This window comes from Chrysemys picta, chromosome 3 (assembly GCF_011386835.1).
Source record: "Chrysemys picta bellii isolate R12L10 chromosome 3, ASM1138683v2, whole genome shotgun sequence".
In the NCBI taxonomy this organism is placed as follows: Eukaryota; Metazoa; Chordata; order Testudines; family Emydidae; genus Chrysemys; species Chrysemys picta.
This window is the reverse complement of record NC_088793.1, coordinates 49,244,117-49,263,997: the sequence shown is the minus strand read 5'-3', so window position 1 is coordinate 49,263,997 and position 19,881 is coordinate 49,244,117. Positions and strand designations below refer to the sequence as shown.

At 41.1% G+C, this 19,881-nt stretch overlaps 1 protein-coding gene across 1 annotated transcript in view; it reads left to right on the top strand.

Moving 5' to 3' along the window:
• Positions 1 to 212: 212 nt before the first annotated feature.
• COL21A1 (collagen type XXI alpha 1 chain) overlaps positions 213 to 19,881 on the top strand; it is a 197,591-nt gene continuing 177,922 nt past the window's right edge. The window contains exon 1 of the mRNA XM_005300199.5: positions 213 to 459. The gene's annotated coding sequence lies outside the window, so the exon portion shown is untranslated. The remainder of the gene's footprint in view (positions 460 to 19,881) is intronic.

The window sequence follows — 19,881 nt, the reverse complement described above, 5'->3', positions numbered from 1 at the left end:
TCAGACGCGGCTTGATTTAGTGCGCGGCACGCGCAGCCCCACGCGGCGCGGCCGCCCAAAGCCCAGGACGCATCCTGCCCCTCCAGCCTCACAGCGAGGGGGCTCTCGCCTCTCGGGCACTGCGGGGGGGCGGAGCATGTGCGATAAGAACCCCCCCCCTACCTCTAACCAATCACCTCCTTGGGCCGGGGGTGCACGGGGGGATCTTATCTCTCATGCTCCGCCCCTCGCCCTGGGGCCGAGTAAAACAGCCTGTGGGCTGGGCTGGAGAGGATGAGACCCACAGGACGGGCTGCTGCTGCTGCTGCTGCAAGAGACGGGGCGGGGACGTGGGAGGCAGGCTCACGCTGAGAGCACTTCGGGTCAGGCTGCTCCATTGCTGCCCATTGCCCCTCTTGGTAGGATCTGCCTGTCCGTGCTCAGCAAGCCCCCGCCGTCCGCCTCTGCCGCACAAACCAGGTACGCGCCCAGGCTGACTCCAGCTGGGAAAAGCCATTTCGCAGGTAGTCAGTGAGGAGCTGCAGACAAAGTGTCACAGCCCCTGGATTTGCTTTCTGTTCATGCATTGCTCGCTACTTCTTCCAGGCGGGGGGGCACAAGGGGCAATGATCGCATGGGAAGGGAGCTGGCTGGTTGGGTACGGGCTCCGCGGTGGCCTTTGCTGAAACTCCGCTCTCAGACTGGGCACATGCTGAAGTGTTGGGTCAGGTAGGAAGCTGTCTTTCATCGCCTCAGTGCTCCCACACCACATAGGGACCAGCCCTGCTGTCCTTGTTCAGTCAGTACGGAGGGAAGCAATTCTGAAGCCAGTGGGCGTTTTGTCTGAGTTACTAAGGCCTGCAGGGATTTGGGTTATGAACTGATGACATGAACTGGGGTGATACTTGAAGCATAGGGGAGCAGAGACCTCCCTGTATATCCTTTAGTTTCATTCTGAGGAGAGAGTAAGTGGGGGGAGCTTGTCTTTGAATGGCAGGTGCAGATTTCAGGACTGGCCTAAAATCTGTGAATAATTACAAACTTTTAAAACATGCAGCCAGTTTTCCTCTAGTGAAGAGCTTGCCTAGAGGAGTGGGGAGTGGAATAACCTTGGCAAACTACAAGTGCAAATCTTATATAATCTATGCATTTACCAAAACAGAAATGGGACTGGAACGTGTTACTGATGGATTTCTCACTAGCCTCAGTGTTTGCATGTGCACTAGGTTGTACAAGCATGACTTTATGGCTCAGTTTATTTGCACAAGATTATATGATCGATATAGCATCATAACCCTTTAGTCTTGTAGTTCTTTTTTCTTGTGTTATAGTTGAAAAACAAGCCACCCCTTTTGTGTAAATTTACAATTAAAACTTGTTTGGTAGCTAGCTTCTTAGTACAGGAATACAGGAATTTTAATAATAAATAATATAGTTATAGTATAATTAGCAATTCACATTCTCAAAGCACTGTGCAATGTGTTTATAGCACAGGTTATTTTAGTTTTATAATTCTGCAAATCACTTGGTAAGACAGTTCCACTCTGTGGGCCATCTCTAATGGTTGTCATTATTTATATGGTTATATATATTCAGTGTAAGAAAGGTTATCAAATTCTAGCCTTCAGTTGCTTCATTTTTATTCCAGTTTCTGTGATATGATTTCTCCTCTTCTCTAAAATTATTTATACAACTACCAAAGCTAGAACCATACCTATTGTAATGTGCTAGTACTGATACCAACAGTTCAAAGGAAATGTTTCTAAGGGCATGTCTACACTTGCCATTTAAAGTGGAAAAAGTCCCTTTTTTGCACAAAAAACTTTGGAGCATCTACTCTTGCCAATGACTTTTTGCAGTGAAACTCAGAAGTTCCACCGCAAAAAGAAAGCCACCTCCACGAGAGGCATACAGCTCTTACTGGTGATGATTTTGCAGTGATGTGCAAGTGAAGACACGTTCTAAGTAAACATAAGACTTACCATACTGGATCAGATCTAGTTTGTTCAGTCCAGTAATCTATTTCAAACAGTGGCAAATAATGGATTCTTCAGAAGAAGGTGTAATAAAGCCTACAATAAACAATTATAGAATAATATACTAATAGGGACATTTTTTTCACCATGGCTGTAGATTGAGAATAAGTCTTCTCTCTACAAACCAGTGATACATATATGTGTTGCTTTAGAAGGGTCAGTTTCACAAAGCTGAAAACAATTATGAGCCAAATCAGTTGGGTAAAAGAAGTTAAATAGAAAAATGTGAATGATAATTGGGAATTGTTTAAGAACATTTTACTAGACTCAAAAAAAGTTACAATCCCACAGTGGAGAAACAAGGGTGCACTGATTAAAAAACAACTTCTTGGTTACAGTGGAAGTGAAGGCATCTATAAAAAGAATTTTTATGATATAGATATAAACACATGGAAAAAATTGAACGTTGACAGTAATTGAATATAAATCAGAAACTAGGAATTGTAGAAAATTGGTAAGGGAAGCAAAACAACACAATGAGAAGAGTTAAGGACAGTAAAGAATTTTAAAAATATGTTGGGAACAAAAGGAATCCTAACAACAGTATTGGTCTATTACTAGATGGAAATGGTTGAATTGTCAATAATGCAGGAAAGGCAGAAGTGTTCAGTAAATATTTATGTTCTATATTTGGGGGGGGGAAACAACCGTTTCCATTCCAATAGTAACTTGGGAGGATGTTAAACAGTAGTTACTATTGTTAGACATTTTAAAATTGACAGGTCCAGGTAACTTGCATCTAAGAGTTCTAAAAGAGCTAACTGAGGAACTCGCTGGACCAGGAATATTGATTTTCAGGAACTCTAGGAACTCTAGGAATATTTAAAAAGGGGAAAACAGAACAACCTGGGTAAATATAGGTCTGTCAGTCTGACATCCATCCTGCGCAAAATAATGGAATGGCTGATATGGGACTTGATTAATAAATAATTAAAGGACGGTAATATAATTAATGCCAATCAACATGGATTTATGGAAAATAAATCCTGCCAAACTAACTTGATTTTTTTGAGATTACAAATTTGGTTAATAAAGCAGGTAGGACTAGATAATCACAGTGGCCCCTTCTGGCCTGTTAGTCTATAAATCTTCACTGAGCTGTCCACACTGATGCCCACATGTTTTTCCTGAGCTGTTAATTTAGAACCCAGTTAATTTAGAGCCCACTAAGTAGTTCAAATTACTCCTCCTAAAGATCATTGCCTTGCATTTGGCCACATTAATTTTAATCTGCCATCATATGACCCATTCTTCTTGTTTTAAGTTTTGCTGAAGCACCTCATAGTTTTAAATGGAAAGATTAATTAATGTTATGGGTTAAGGATGACATTCCTTTGACTTGGATAAAGTTCCAGTATTTGGGCTCTATGAGGGTGGAGTGCAGAGAACCTGGGAGGTGAAATCCATCGCCTAGCCCAGGGTCAGAGTTGCAGTGCAGCCTGCTGTGCAGCCCAAATGGGGATTAAGCAGCGTAGATGGACTTGCATGGCCATCTGTACCACAGATGAATTTCTCTCTTTGAGTCAGATGTGGTTGTAAGTCGTCATTGCTACTCATCCAAAGTAAAGCCTGGTTATGAAAAAGATCATTTAAGTAGATTACTGTGCTGTGACAGTAGCATGTTGCTGTGTCAAATGGAAAGTCCAAGTTTTGGAGTTTATTTGCAACCCTCATCCATGAGTGGGAGAATAGAATGAATCCTGGCTGACTTCTAAATGATACTGCATAGAATTGGACTGGTCATATCACTGAGCAATATACTGTAGAGAGCAAAATTGCATTGCCAGAGGCATGGACAAAATGACCTAATAGATGGAAAAGACCTCTAATTTCTGTGATACTGGAGTTCTGTGAGATGTACAAAGGAAACTTTTCTTCCATTAATCTGTATAGGCATTGGCTTAAAGTAACGCTGCTTGGTTTAGTTTTCCAGGGTTGTTGCAAGCAGATAGAAACCAGGGAGGTGAGGAGTGTTGATGGTACTGAGTACTGAAATGAATAGAAATAAAGCATTATAAAGCAAATAGATGTCAACTTTCTAGTATTTTACGCATTGTAAATCATTCCAATGAAGGATAAGATGATTTATCTCTTTTTCAATGCGTGTTATACTGTAATGAAACGAGTTCTTAAATGGTGGTGTAAAAACTAAAAAACAATTCTAATAAAAACATTTTGGCATTGGAGTTGACTGGCATGAAAACATAAATCCACTATAATTTACAACAGACATAGAATGCAGGGAAACTTGTTTTGAAATGATCTCTGTGGTCTCATGAAAAATAAAATTTTAACTCATATTAATGAGACTTATTATAGAGGATTACTTTGAATTCATTATCAGTTCAAAGTAAACCCTTTTAAGCGAGCGTCACATTACTATCTAGAAAATTTATATTTCTGCATTACATCAGTATTTTGTTTGGTTAGAAAGTCCTTTATACTTGAAGTCCTGAGTATCCCTGAGATTATTATTTGGTAGTGACAGTGCCTGGAGGTCAGGGTCCCATTGCACTAGACACTAGAAACATAACAAAGGGATAGTCCTTGCTTCCTTTTCCATGTTTTAATCTGGCAGTTGAGATGTGTTGGAATGTGTTTGTCTGAGGACAGGACATTCTCATTAGAGGGTCTGGGACTCTGCAATATAATACATATTCCATGGACTGCCAAAATCTAAGTTTATCAATTTGCAGAACATAATACAGGTTAATTTGGAGAGGGAAGGTTGAATTGTTGGAGTGGGCAGAGTCCCAGTTTTTGTGGGTGGATTTTGCTTTAGTGTTGATATTTGGTAAATTTGTAGTATTTGTATATGTTTTAAAGATTATTTACAATACCCAGATCACAGGCTAAGTACATTTTATTAGTTGAAATAAATATGTAAGATGTTTAGTTTGCATTTTCCAAACTATCTTTGTATACTTTTTTTTCTTCTCTTCCTTTTGTATAATAAACCTTTAGAGTTGTGGTGATGATAAAACATGTTCTTTCTTGCTTTACCACAGCTATACCCTACATCAACAATAGCTTAAAAAAATTGAACTCCAGCTATACCCTACATCAACAATAGCTTAAAAAAATTGAACTCCAGCTTGAGAATAAACCAACAATTTTTAAAGCATACCTTTATGTATTTTCCAAAATATCTTTATAACAATCTGTATTTTTCTTCATGAAACAGAGTTAATGATTTCCAAAAATTTAATCTCCGGTGTCCACGATTGCAGCATTTTTGCTCTGTATTTTTCAAATGTATATATGAAAGTGGGTTGACAGAGGAGATAAATACTGTTTCTGTGGCTATTACTTGTAAAACACAGAATTATCAATTCGTTAGTGGACAGCTGATATGTCTTCATAACAACCAGACCAGAGTACATAAGGCCTGTTCCTAGGTGGTGCTAAGCAACCACATCTCCTATTGACTTCAGTAGAAGTTGCAAAACCTCAGCACCATAGGCCTAGTTAGACTTCTGTATTTGGGAGGAGCAGGTGGGGCGGCTCCAGTGAGGCCAACTTTGTGGGGGAAATTCCTTGCCTGTCCATAGGGGTGCCATTTCAGATTGGATGGGGCAGGGGGGAAGGAGTGCAACGTTAATTGTGATTCCAGTGGCTACTTAGGCAACTGAAAACTCCAGTGTTTTTGCATATAACACTGTTCTGACATCTTGTGGCAAGTCACTTATGGGACACTGGTTAGGTTTAAAACTGTAATGTATATTCTTACTCAGATATTCTTACTAAAGTCAGAAGGGATCATCGTGATCTAGATTGGAGGCCACAGAACCGACTCACTCCTGTAATAGACCCCTAACCTCTGGTTAAGTTACTGAAGTCCTCAAATCATGGCTTAAAGACTGGAAGTTATGGAGAATTAATCATTTACACTAGTTTAAACCTGCAAGTGCCCCCATACTGCAGAGGAAGGCGAACCCCCCCGCTCCCCGGGTCTCAGCCAATCTGACCTGGGGAAAAATTCCTTCCTGAACCCAAAGATAGTGATCCGTTAGACCCTGAGCTTGTGGGAAAGACCCGCCAGCCAGATACCTGGGAAAGAATTTGCTGTAGTAACTCAGAGTCCATCCCATCTACTGTCCCATCTCCATCTGTTGGGGGATTTTTGCTACTGACAGTTGTCAATGGGCCACATGCCATTGTAGGCAGTCCTGTCAGACCATCCTCTCCATAAACTTATCAAACTCAGTCTTGAAGCCAGTTAGGATTTTTGCCCCCACTGCTCCCTCTGGAAGACTATTCCAGAACTTCACTCCTCTGCAGGTTAGAAACCTTTGCCTAATTTCAAGCCTAAACTTGTTGATGGCCAATTTACATCCATTTGTTCTGGGGTCCACGTTGATGCTGAACTTAAATAACTCCTCTCTCTCCCTGGTATTTATCCCTCTGATGTATTTATAGAGTGCAATCATCTCCCCTCAGCCTTCTATTGGTTAGACTAAACAAGCCAAACTCCTTGAGTCTCTTCTCATAAGATAGATTTTCCATTCCTCAGATCATCCTAGTAGCCCTTCTCTGCACCTGTTCCAGTTTGAATTCATTTTTCTTAAACATGGGAGACCAGAATAGCACACAGTATTCCAGATGAGGTCTCATCAGTGCCTTGTATAATAGTACTAACACTTCCCTGTCTACTGGGAATACCTCGCCTGATGCATCCTAGGACTGCATTAGCCTTTTTCACAGCCGCATCAGACTGATGGCTCACAGTCATCCTGTGATCAACCAATACACCCAGGTCTTTTCTCCTCCACTTTCACTTGCAAATGATATGACCCCAACTTATAGCAGAAATTCTTGTTAGTCCCTAAATGCATGACTTTGCAAGTTGCACAATTAAATATCATCCCATTTCTATTACAAGGTCATCCAGATCTTCTTGTCTGGTATTCCAGTCCCCGGTATTGGCAATACCTCCCAACTTTGTGTCATCTGCAAATTTTATTAGCACACACTATTTTTTGGTGCCAAGGTCAGTAGTAAAAATGTTAAATAAGATAGGTCCCAAGACTGATCCCTGAGGAACGCTACTAGTAACCTCCCTCTAGCCCAGGGGTCGGCAACCTTTCAGAAGTGATGTGCCGAGTCTTCATTTATTCACTCTAGTTTAAGGCTTCGCATGCCAGTAATATATTTTAACGTTTTTAGAAGGTCTCTTTCTGTAAGTCTATAACATATAACTAAACTATTGTTGTATGTAAAGTAAATAAGGTTTTTAAAATGTTTAAGAAGCTTCATTTAAAATTAAATTAAAATGCAGAGCCCCCTGGACCAGAGGCCAGGACCTGGGCAGTGTGAGTGCCACTTAAAATCGGCTCGCGTGCCATAGGTTGCCTACCCCTGCTCTAGCCTAATAGCTCACCTTTCAGTATGACCTTTTGTAGTCTTCCTTTAACCAGTTCCTTATCCACCTTTCACTTCTCATATTTAAACCCCATCTTCTCCAATTTAACTAATAATTTCTCATGTGGAACTGTGTCAAATGCCTTACTGAAATCTATTGCATTCCCTTTGTCTAAAAAATCAGTTATCTTCTCAAAGAAAGATATTAGTAACTTTGTTACCACCTCTTGAATATAACAATTGAAACAATTGTAGAAAAATTTACAATTACTTTCTGTCATTTAGGCTACTTACTTTTTGAAGTTCACTAAGCTTGGAACAGATCATTTAACTTTAGGAAACATCCTAACAGCCATTTCTTATCTTAATCACCTGTTAATCACTCTGTTTATAAACAAAATTCTGACTCCCTGCCTCAGGGGCACAAGCTGGAAGCAGCATATCTCCTGTCTCCTCTGCGGAACTCATTGCATTGCACACTTAGGCTGCCTGCCTGAGGCTTGCAGTCTGGGGGACAATGCCCTCCCATGCCCCTCCCCAACTCCTCCTATGCTCAGCACTTCCTATGATTAATTTCCAAGTTCAATACAGTCTGCAATTTCTGATGAAGAGAGATCAGGACTTCACTTCATATTTATGAAAAATAGACAGTAGGATTTGTTAAAATGTAAAATAGTCAGGACCAGCTTTAAGTTTTGCATGTATAGCCCTCTGCCTAGTTGAACTGCACAGAAAAACTGCATACAGTTTTACCATACTAAGAAAGATGGCAGGGATCTTGACCACACACGACCAGGATTCCTTAGACAAGCCCTACAGGAGGCTAGTATAACAATGACACACACACTTTGGATAAGATGCAGCAAGTGTTTGCTTTGTTTTAAACCATCCAATTTTTAAAAAAGTTTATATAAATGTTCAAATACACAGCAAATCTAGCAACTTCTCTAGTAATTTTCTTTCCACACAGTCCTTTTATGCCAAATGCCCTGGAACCTTCTGGATCATTTTCCTGTAGCCCCTGGCCTGAACTCTGGTTGATTCTGTTTCATAAAGTTCTAAGTGGAACTGTTTGGATAATGACAGTCCTGTTACTAATTACAACCACAGCTCAACAGTTCCATCTTACTTGCACTCAAGAGAAGAACCTGAACTTTCCCATCAGAAGTAGAGAAAACGGAGTTATAACTTCAGTAAAAAAGGGAGAGAAAGAAGAAAATGGAATTTAAAATATAAGCACATTGTAATATTTGAAATCAAAGTGTTATACATCTGAATGGTAACCCAAATAATAGGTGGGTAACCTGTATAACACATGAATTAAACAAAGATAAAACAGAACTTAAGGGATGAAAGCTGGCAGAGTGGCCAGAGCCCTAGGTTTGAACTTCAGAGAGATGGGTTTATTTTCCAGCTCAGCTACCTACAGACTTTCAAATATTGCAAGAAAAAAGCACTTAATGGCAAATATCATTTCCAGATGACAGAATTTAAACCCAAGACAGGAAAAGTGAAATCCATCTGCTATAGATAAACCAGAACTACCATTTGTTCAGGCAATGGCTACAGGAGATAGATTTGAGTCTAAAGTTAGGCTTCTGATTTTTAAAATTTTAGCCTTATTCGCAGTGAGATAGAAAGTAACAGAGACAGATTGCCTGCTGACTAGGGTGACCAGATGTCCTGATTTTATAGGGACAGTCCCGGGCTTTTTCTTATATAGGCTCCTATTACCCCCCACTCCTGGTCCTGATTTTTCACACTTGCTGTCTGGACACCCTATTGCTTACAGAATGTCATCTGAAAAAAGTAGGCTTCATTATTACACAACTACAAAATTGGGAATAAGTGGCTGGGTACTACTGAAAAGTGTTTGGGGGTTAGAGTGGATCACAAATTGCATATGAGTCAACAATATGCAATTGCAAAAAAGGCTAGTATTGTTCTGGGGTATATTAATAGGAGTGTTGTACATAAGACATGGGAGGTAATTGTCCCACTCTGCACAGCACTGGCGAGGCCTTAGCTGGAGTACTGTGTCCAATTCTGGGTGCCACATTTTAGTAATGATATGAACAAATTGGAGGAAAGTCCAGAGAAAAGCACCAAAAATGATAAAATGTTTAGAAACCCTGAGATACACGGAAAGGATTAAAAAAAGGATATGTTTAGTCTTGAGAAAAGAAGACTTAGAGGGGACCCGGTAACAGTATTCAAATAGGTTAATGGCTGTTATAAAGAGGACTGTGATCAGTTGTTCTCCACGTTCACTAAAGGTAAGACATGAAATAATGGGCTTAATTTGAAGCAAAGTAGATTTAGGTTAGATATCAGGAAAATCTTTCTAACTATAAAGGCATTTAAGCTCTAGATAGGCTTCCAGGGAAGGCTGTGGAATCCCCATCATTGGAGTTTTAAAGACAGGGTTGGACAAATACCTGTTAGGGATGGTCTAGGTTTACATGGCCTTGCCTCAGTGCAGAGGGCTGGACTTGATGACTTCTTGAGGTCCCTGCCAGCCCAAGATTTTTATGATTCCGTGATTCAGAAAAAGAAAGATATGTACTTCTGCACCAAGTGAAACAGGAGCTACTAATATATCACCTAATCTTTTTAAAAAAAAAATGTCTTGCGGAACTAAGCAGAATTGGAAGAGAGAAAGCGAGATACGCCAGAAGACTCATTTGGAATTTGTATGAAAGAAGAATGGACAAAAAGTCATACTGGAAGCCAAAGTGAAGAAGGTTGAAGATGCTGATACATAGCAAATCAAGAGACCAAGACGTGGAAGAATAAAAAGAGTGCTTAAAAAGACTCAATAAGATACAGGAAACATTTGATGGATTTTCAGAAGAGAAAAATAAAAGGTATATATGTAGAGACCTGTGAGTGAAGTGCTCAACCTAACTGAAAGGGAGTTCCCCATGACTTTCAGTGAGAGTTGGGCACCTAACTCATATTTGTGTCTTTAAAATTCTCCCCTTTCAGAACAAGTGAGGACCCAGTGGCAAAAACTGACAGAAAAAAATTAAAACAGCTGTTGGGGAAGCACTGACTGTACAACAGAGAATAGGCAGAACCAGGAAGAATACATCCTGGTTCAGGGTCACGTAAAGACACCAGGGGAAACAAACAAACAAACAAAAATCCAACCCTGTTCTTCATGGGATAAAGTTGCTCAAACCACCAGAAATCATAGAACTCTGTTGATAGTAAAAATGTCTCCAAATCACTGCAATCCACTAATAACTAGGACCCTACCAATTTCACAGCCATGAAAAACGTGTCACGGACCATGAAATAATCCCTTCCCCGTGAAATCTGCTGTCACCGAAATCTAGTTCAGCCAGGGTGGAGGGTGTCCTTCCCCTGCACGGCTGTTATGCGGGGGGATCAGACTCAACTCAACAGGCAGCACAGAAGTGTGGGTGGTATGTCCTCACTTCTGTGCTGCAACAGCCCCAGAGCTGGGCTTGGGGCTTCTGCCCTCCCTGCTCCCCGGTGGCTCCTGCCCAGACTTGGGGCTTCTCTTCCCCCCCCCCCCCCGACTGTGGCCTCTTGCCCGGGCTTGGGGTCAGGGCTTCTGGACCCACTCCTGCCTGGGGTCAGGGCTTCTGCCCCTTTCTGCAGCTCCTGACGGAGCTTAGGGCTTCTACCCCATGGCTCCTGGCAGGGCAGGGGCACTTGGGCTCAGGGCTTCTGGCCCCACTCCTGGTGGCTCCTGCCTGGGCTTGGGGCTTTCACCCTCTCTTCCCCCGGTGGGGAGTGTGGGAGGGGGCTCAGGGATGGGGCAGAGGGTTGGGATGCTGGGAATGGGGGGGGGGGGAGGAGGGGTAAGGGCTCCGGCTGGGGATGCGGGCTCTGGGGTGGGGCCAGCGATGATGGGTTTGAGGTGCAGGCTGCCCTGGCGCTATAGCAGGGAGAGAAGAGTCCCCCAGCTCTCTTTCCCCGCAGCAGCACCTGGGCTTAGGGGGAGAGGTGCCTCTCCCCGCTGTGGCAGCTCCGGGGCTGGGGCCGCAGGATAGGCACCTCTCCCCTAGCCACAGCAGGTCTGGGCTGGGTCTGGTTTGGGGCCGGGTGTGGGGTGCCTCTCCCCCCGGCTGTGGCAGGTTCGGGGCAGGGCAGGGTTGGGTTGGTTTGGGGAAGGGAGATGGGTGCCTCTCCCTCCCCAGCTGCAGCAGGTCTGGGTTGGGGCCAGGGAAGTGGCGCCTCTCTCCCTGGCGGGCGGCAGGTCCAGGCTGCAGCTGGGTTGGGGCTGTGGGAGGGGCGCCTTTCCCCACCACAGCAGGTCCGGGGCTGGGGGAGAGGGCTTTCTCCATGCCGCAGCCCTGAGTGCCTGTGCGGCGCTTAATAGAGGGAACTTAGCTTATAACACCACAACACCTTGAAATTTTAGATATAAGCATCTGAAATAGTGAAATTAACCAATTTAAAAATCCTCTGGCAGTGAAATTGTCCAAAGTGGACCCTGAATTTGGTAGGGCCCTACTAATAACCTATGAAAACCAGATCCCTGTATAATAATTTAAGATGAGTGGATAAGGAGCCTCTTGCTTTTGACTATTGTAAGGAAAAAACATTTGAAGAAATTTTGCTAATATACTTTTATAACAACCAAACAATAGAGTTTTTTATGTTTTAGTCCATGGTGAGGTTGTAAAGACTAGGTAGAGGAATGTAATTGTGTTTCTCTTTGCTGCCTGTCACCTTTATTGTGAATCCACTTACTGTGAAGAGGGGACCCTATGGTTATGGAGTACTCATGACTCACCTTCTGAAGTGAAGGTTAGCGACATCTTCTGGGAGAGTGGGAAGCGAAGACCCAGATTTCCTTAATGAGGTCAGAACAGAGGGAAGGGACAGCTGCTCCTAATTTTCAGAATCACAGGGCTATGTCCTAGGAAGGCTTCTTGTACTAAGAAAACACCTACTCTCCATTTCCTGAGAAATTACTACAAATATATACACATCTTTTGTTAGCATGTTTTTATATTTTGACCTTGGCTAAATAGGCAGCCCAGAGGAATTGGGGGCCTCTGTTTACTTTGGGTTGGTCTCTAAATATGTAAGGCATCTTTCCTCAAAAGAGGTGTTTTCCTCTATAATTAAGTAAAATCTTCTGTTTGTGAGGAGGACTTTTGGAACTGGGGCCAGGCATTAGTGCAAATGCTGTTAGAGAAAGCTGCAGGCTACTGGTGCAGATAAATAAATAGCAACCTGTACCTGTGTGTGTGCATGGATTTATCTTTGACAAAACAGTATAGTGATGAGTTGTCCATGTTTCATTTCAGTGCACTTGGCTGTAGCCGGAAAAAAGGTGCCACTCTGCCCTGTAGCTGTCCAATAGATACTCCTGGGGGAATTCTGGTCCAAAAAAATAAAAATTCTGCGCACAATATTTTAAAATTCTGCATTTTTTTGTCAAAATAATACAATATAATACAGCTAGTTTCAATTATTTCAGTAATTTATTTACCGCTCTGGCAATGTAAAGGAGCCTTAAAAGTTTTACACATGTTTTACACCTGCGGGAATTCACTAAGAAGAATGGGAGCAATTCACTAAGTAGGCAGGCTGCTACATTCTCCTCTGCCAGAGGGAACAGAACCTACTCTATGCCTACCTCTTCAGAAATACCCCAAAGCCCTGCCCCTCCACTCCGAGCGTGCTGCAATAGCGAGTGAGAGGGACAGAGTCTCTCTCTCTCTCTCTCTCTCTCCTCTGGGTGCCCAAACCAACCTGTTGGCACTGCCAGGAAGTGGGCACATGACTGCTCTTGCTACTTCCCCATCAGAAGTCATTTTTCTGCGGGTAAGCAAAGAAATCTGCGGGGGCCATGAATTCTGCGAACACACAGAATTCCCTTAGGAGTAAAGAGAGCTGGATGACATATAGTTCCTTTATAAAATCCCAGTGCTATGCATACAACCGGAGTCTGGATACCCCTCAAAACTTCAACCATGCACAGTTCTGGACTTATTTTGCAGCGTGTCTAGGTGGGCAGATAAATCTTTGAAAAGAGACATTTTTTGCTCCCACAGAAGAGTAGGCACATACACGCTGCACTGTACATAGATGTAAGATTTTTTTGAAAAGTTGAAACTCTCCCCATCAGCTTACAAATATTCTCCTTATCCTGAAACCCTGCCTAGAAAATAAAAAGGGTTGGAAACTATGGACTGGAGTTTGTAGGGAAATAGTGTCATGTCACACTAAGTAACAATGAAATACCATTCAAATATCAGTGCTGAAAAGAAAATTGCCCTTTTAAGAAAATGTATAGCTATTTTAAGTCACTGATCTTAAATAAGAACTTAACATAAGAATGGCCATACTGGGTCAGACCAATGGTCCATCTAGCCGAATATCCTGTCTTCCAACAGTGGCCAATGCCAGATGCTTCAAAGGGAATGGACAGAACAGGGCAATCATCAAGTGATCTATCCCTTGTTGTCCAGATCCAGCATCTGGCAGTCAGAGGCTTAGGGACACCTAGAGCATGGGGTTGCATCCCTGATCATCTTGGCTAATTGATGGACCTATTTTCCATGAATTTATCTAATTATTTTTTGCATCCAATTATAGTTTTGGCCTTCACAACATCCTCTGGCAATGAGTTCCACAGGTTAACTGTGTGTTGTGCATCCCCTGGCAATGAAATCCACAGGTTGACTGTGTGTTGTGTGAAGAAGTACTTCCCTTTGTTTTAAACCTGCTGCCTATTAATTTCATTGGGTGACTGCTGGTTCTTGTTTTATGTGAAGGGATAAATAACACTTCCTTGTTCACTTTCTCCACACCAGTCATGATTTTATAGACCTCTATCATATCCCCCTTCAGTTGTCTCTTGTCTAAGATGAATAGTCTGTCTTTTTAATCTCTCCTCATACGGAAGCTGATCCAGATCCTTAATCGTTTTTGTTGCTCTTCTCTGTACCTTGTCCAATTCTAATATAGCATTTTTGAGAGGGGTGACAAGAACTGCATTCAGTATTTAAGGTGTGGGTGTACCATGAATTAATGTACTGTTATTAAATTTACTGTTTTTTTATCTATCCTTTTCCTAATGGTTCCTAACATTCTGTTAGCTTTTTTGACTGCTGGTGGAGATTGAGTGGATATTTTCAGAGAACTATCCACAATGACTCCAAGATCTTTCTTGAATGGTAATAGCTAATTTAGATCCCATCATTTTCTATATATAGTTGGGATTATGTTTTCCAATGTGCTTTACTTTGCATTTATCAATATTGAATTTCCTCTGCCATTTTGTTGCCCAGTCACCTAGTTTAGTGGAGATCCCTTTTTAACTCCTAGCAGTCTGCTTTGGATATAACTATCTTGAGTAGTTTTGTATCATCTGCAAATTCTGCCACTTCACTGTTTACCCTTTTTTCCAGATCATTTATGAATATGTTGAACAGCACTGGTCCCAGTACAGCTACCTGGGGGACACCACTATTTACCTCTCTCCATTCTGAAAAATGAACATTTATTCCTACCCTTTGTTTCCTGTCTTTTAACCATGATTCATGAGAGGACCTTCCCTCTCATCCTATGACTACTTAAGAGCCTGTGATGAGGGACCTTGTGAAAAGCTTTCTGAAGGTCCAAGTATGCTATATCCATTGGATCACCCTTGTCCACATGTTTGTTGACTCCTCAAAGAATTCTAATAGATTGGTGAGACATTATCTCTCTTTAGAAAAGCTGTGTTGACTCTTCCCCAACAAATCGTGTTCATCTATGTGTCTGATAATTTTGGTTTTTACTGTAGGTTTCAACTAATTTGCCTGGTAACTTTGCTTGAAGTTAGGCTTACTGACCTGTAATTGCAGGATCACCCTTGGAGCCTTTTTAAAAAATTGACATCATGTTAACTATTCTCCAGTCAGGTACACAGGCTGATTTAAGTGATAGGTTACACCACAGTTAGTAGTTCTGCAACTTCATATTTGTGTTCCGTCAGAACTCTTTAGCACCTCAATCATCACAGGGCCCCACTAATTGTTTGGCAAGCTTCTAATGTACTTAAAATTTTTTGGCTGTTAGTTTTTGTTTCTTTTGGTAGTTAATCTTCAAATTCCTTTTTGGTCTGTCTAAATGTACTTTTACACTTGACTTGCTAGAGTTCATGCTCCTTTCTATTTTCCTCAGTAGGATTTGATACCGAGTAGTTCAGCCATATTCACCTTTTGGACCAGATCCTGTGCTGTACTTAGGACTAAATCAAGAATTGCTTCTCCACTTATGGGTTCCAGGAGTAGCTGCTCCAAGAAGCGGTCAATGATGGTGTCTAGAAACTTTATTTCTGCATCCCATCCTCAGGTGACATTTATGAGGCTAGTTGTGAAATCCCCCATTATTACTGACTTTTCTATTTTTGTAGCCTCTCTCATCTCCCTGAGCATTTCACAGTCACCATCACCATCATGGTCAGGTGGTTGGTATTATATTTCTACTGCTATACTCTTATTATTCAGGCATGGAATTTCTATCCACAGAGATTCTATGATACGAGTTTGATTCATTTAAGATGTTTACTATATTTGATTCTATGCTTTCTTTCACATATAGGTCCACTCCCCCACTTGTGCAACCTATTTTGTCATTCCTATATATTTTGTACTCTGGTCGTACAGTGTCCCATTGGTTGTCATCATTCCACCAAGTTTCTGTGATGCCTGTTATATCAATATCCTCCTTTAATACCAGGCACTCAAGTTCATCTGTCTTAGCATTTAGACTTCTAGCATTTTTGTACAAGCACTTATAAAATTTGTCCTGTAATTGAATGGGACTCTTTTTCATTTCTATTTCTCTTCAGTTTCTACCTGTACTTCATCAATTTCTATCCTCTCCTCTTTAATAAGATAGAGAATCCTGTTTAATAGATCCCCCCCACTTGGGATATCTCTGTCCAAACCACATGCTCTTCCACACCTGTCTGTTTTCCCCCAGATCTTGGTTTAAAAACTCCTCTACAACCTATTTAATTTTACATGCCTGCAATCTGGTCGCGTTTTGGTTTAGGTGGAGCCCATCCTTCCTTTATAGTCTGCTCCTTTCACAAAAGGTTCCACAGTTCCTAATAAAGTTAAAACCCTCCTCCCTACACCATCATCTCATCTAAGCATCAAAACCCTCAGTTCTGCCTATGTAACTGGCCCTGCTTGTGGAACTGGAAACATTTCAGAGAATGCTACCATGGAGGTCCTGAACTTTAATCTCTTACCTACCAGCCTAAATTTGGCCTCCAGGACCTCTCTCCTACCTTTCCTGTGTCACCGATACCTCCTTTTACCATGACCACTAGCTCCTTCCCAGCAATGCGCATAAATCAGTCTAGATGTCTCAAGCTATCCATAACCTTCACACCCGGCAGGCAATTCACCATGTGGGTTCTAGCTGTCATCACAAACCCAGCTACCTGTATATCTAATCATCAAATCCTCCATTACTATTACTATCTTGAAACATCTCTTCTGATTTTTAAAATTCATGGTAAGGTTGGGGAGATAACTCTTCTACTCTGGAAATGAATAGACCCAGGAATAGATAATTCAGTTGTGTATATTTTTATTGCTGTTTGAAAACCTTCTTAATTATCCTTGAAGATAGTGCCAGTCATTTCAACGATGAAATATTCATATGTCTTTTGTGATATAGACGTTATGCTCTTTTTCCAAGGAAGATTGATGTGTTTTAAGTATTATTTTATTTGTAATTTGTCTTTGATGCGTGTTGTGAAAGGATTTTCACTTTTTATGTAGGCATATTCGACATTTGTTTGGTCTTAGCTAATATTAAAGGATTTTATGGCAAGACAATGTGAATTATTAGAAATATTTCTTTACTGAATAAGAAAATCATAAGTCATTGGGTGTTGAGTATTGGTGGCTGGATTACAACTTTTATCAACTAGGATATTTAAAATAGCAACCATTCTTCTATTAGACAGTAAATAGACAATTCTGCCAACAAAATGTTTTAAGAAGGTACAGTTGTGTAATAGGAATATTGTTTTTGCTTTTTATTTCATTTATAAGATAGCAGATTGGCTTCAGATACATTTATTCTGTCCAGAAGGCAATGATTCTGTACCTCTAATGCTGTAATAGTGTTGTTCCTGTTTTATATTCTGAGAGTTGAAGACCTGACAACTTGATTTTTTTAACACATGTTTAAGGTATTACCTTTTTGTTTAGCTTCAAAGAGTACTTTCTAAAAGTTAATTTTAATTTGTTTTTGTCTTACTTTAAAGATTGAAAATATAAAATAATCCCTTTGGGTTATGGTATAATTGCAAAATGTCTAAATTCCATCATGCTCAAATGAGTTAATTTTGAATTACACCGTGTTGTAAACCATAAAAAGAATAGTACATATGGCATGAATAGAGAAGATGATAACAAATGTTAATATAAGGCTAAAAATGACAAACAACTTCAGTCATGTGAGGTTCAATTTCCTGTGGCACTACCAAAGGAATAATGGAGTGCACAGCAGGCCACATACTATGTTCTGGATTTAGGTGTTACACATCAGAGGATGATGCATCTGAAGAAGTGAGTTTTTTTTACCCACGAAAGCTTATACCCAAATAAATCTGTTAGTCTTTAAGGTGCCACTGGACTCCTTGTTGTTTTTATCAGAGGATGAGTTAATTCTTTGACACTATACAAAACAATTTTGATTTGATTCATGAAAATTATACAAGTAACTAGTTCTTTGTGTAGAATAGCTAGATCACATAGACAATTTATGAGTTACCATCTGTCATAACTATAAAGGGAAGGGTAACAGCCCTCCTGTGTACAATACTATAAAATCCCTCCTCGCCAGAGACTCCAAAATCTTTTTACCTGTAAAGGGTTAAGAAGCTCAGGTAACCTGGCTGACACCTGACCCAAAGGACCAATAAGGGGACAAGATACTTTCAAATCTTGGAGTGGGGAAGGCTTTTGTTTGTGCTCTTTGTTTTGGGGTTGTTCGCTCTTGGGACTAAGAGGGACCAGACATCAATCCAGGCTCTCCAAATCTTTCTGAACAAGTCTCTCATATTTCAAACTTGTAAGTAAACAGCCAGGCAAGGCGTGTTAGTTTTTATCTTTGTTTTCTCAACTTGTAAATGTACCTTTCACTAGGGTGTTTCCCTCTGTTTGCTGTAACTTTGAACCTAAGGCTAGAGGGGGATTTCCTCTGGGTTCTTTAAGTTTGATTACCCTGTAAAGTTATTTCCCATCCTGATTTTACAGAGATGATTTTTACCTTTTTCTTTAATTAAAAGCCTTCTTTTTAAGAACCTGATTTATTTTTTCCTTGTTTTAAGATCCAAGGGGTTTGGATCTGTATTCACCAGGGAACTGGTGAAGAGTCTCTCAAGGCTACCCAGGGAAGGGAATTAGCACTTTTTGAGTGGTGGCAGCAGACCAGATCTAAGCTGGTAGTTAAGCTTAGAAGTTTCATGCAGGCCCCCACATTTGTACCCTAAAGTTCAGAGTGGGGAAGCAGCCTTGACACCATCTAAATCCTAGAGTGGTAGAATTGTAGTGATCTGTTAATTCAAAGTGTCTTTCAGGGCAGCCCCAGGAGGTAGCCCCTGGGGATCTCTGAGTTCAGAGTTCAGTGAAGAACAGTGGTTCTCAACCTATTTACCATTGGTAAAATGGACACATATGCAGCTTTCTATGTGTTATGTGGTTGCATCCACACACAAAATATATATATAATATATATACACACACACACTGCGTGTATGGCCCTGAGGATTTCACATGGGCTGCAGCAGCTGTGTGCTGATTGGGCCGCAAGCAGCCCAGGGGCCGCAGATTTAGAACCACTGGTGTAGAGTCTCTGGCCCTGTCAAAGTTAAAACAGCCAAAAAGATGGAAAATTTTCCTGTGACTTTGTTTTATTCCTTTCATTCAGTTTCCAACTCCTCAGAATGAGCATCATGGCCCATCTGATTTTGATAGTTCTTCTGGATGGGCATGAGGAGGGGAGGGAAAGGAACATGAATGTGATGAGTCCGATGCCTGAGATCACAAATTCAGAGCAAAAGTTTTCAAAGTTATAAAGCAAAACTTACATATTTTCTTATAACACGGAATACAGATACTACAAGTGAGATTAATACATGCAGCTACTTACAAGGATTTCATAAAGCTTAACCCTAAATACATTCTTATAAGACTAATACCTCTTTTGAGCAAAACTAACATACAGATGAACAGGTCTGGTCTCCAGCTATAAATTTGTTGGCTCTCAGCTTATGCCTGCAGCCTGGCCAAGAGCTGGCATCTGGTCTGTCAGTGTCACAGTTACATATAAAACAAAATCATAACATGCTTTCTAGACACTAAACTTAACCAACAGGTTAACCTCCTGTCTACAGAAATGTATCTCACACATTGTTGTTTTCAGTATTTTCAACCAAGCCTGGCTGAGATCCCACTTTCATGAAGCATATCTGCTTTTACTTCTGGGTGAGGGATGCTGGGGT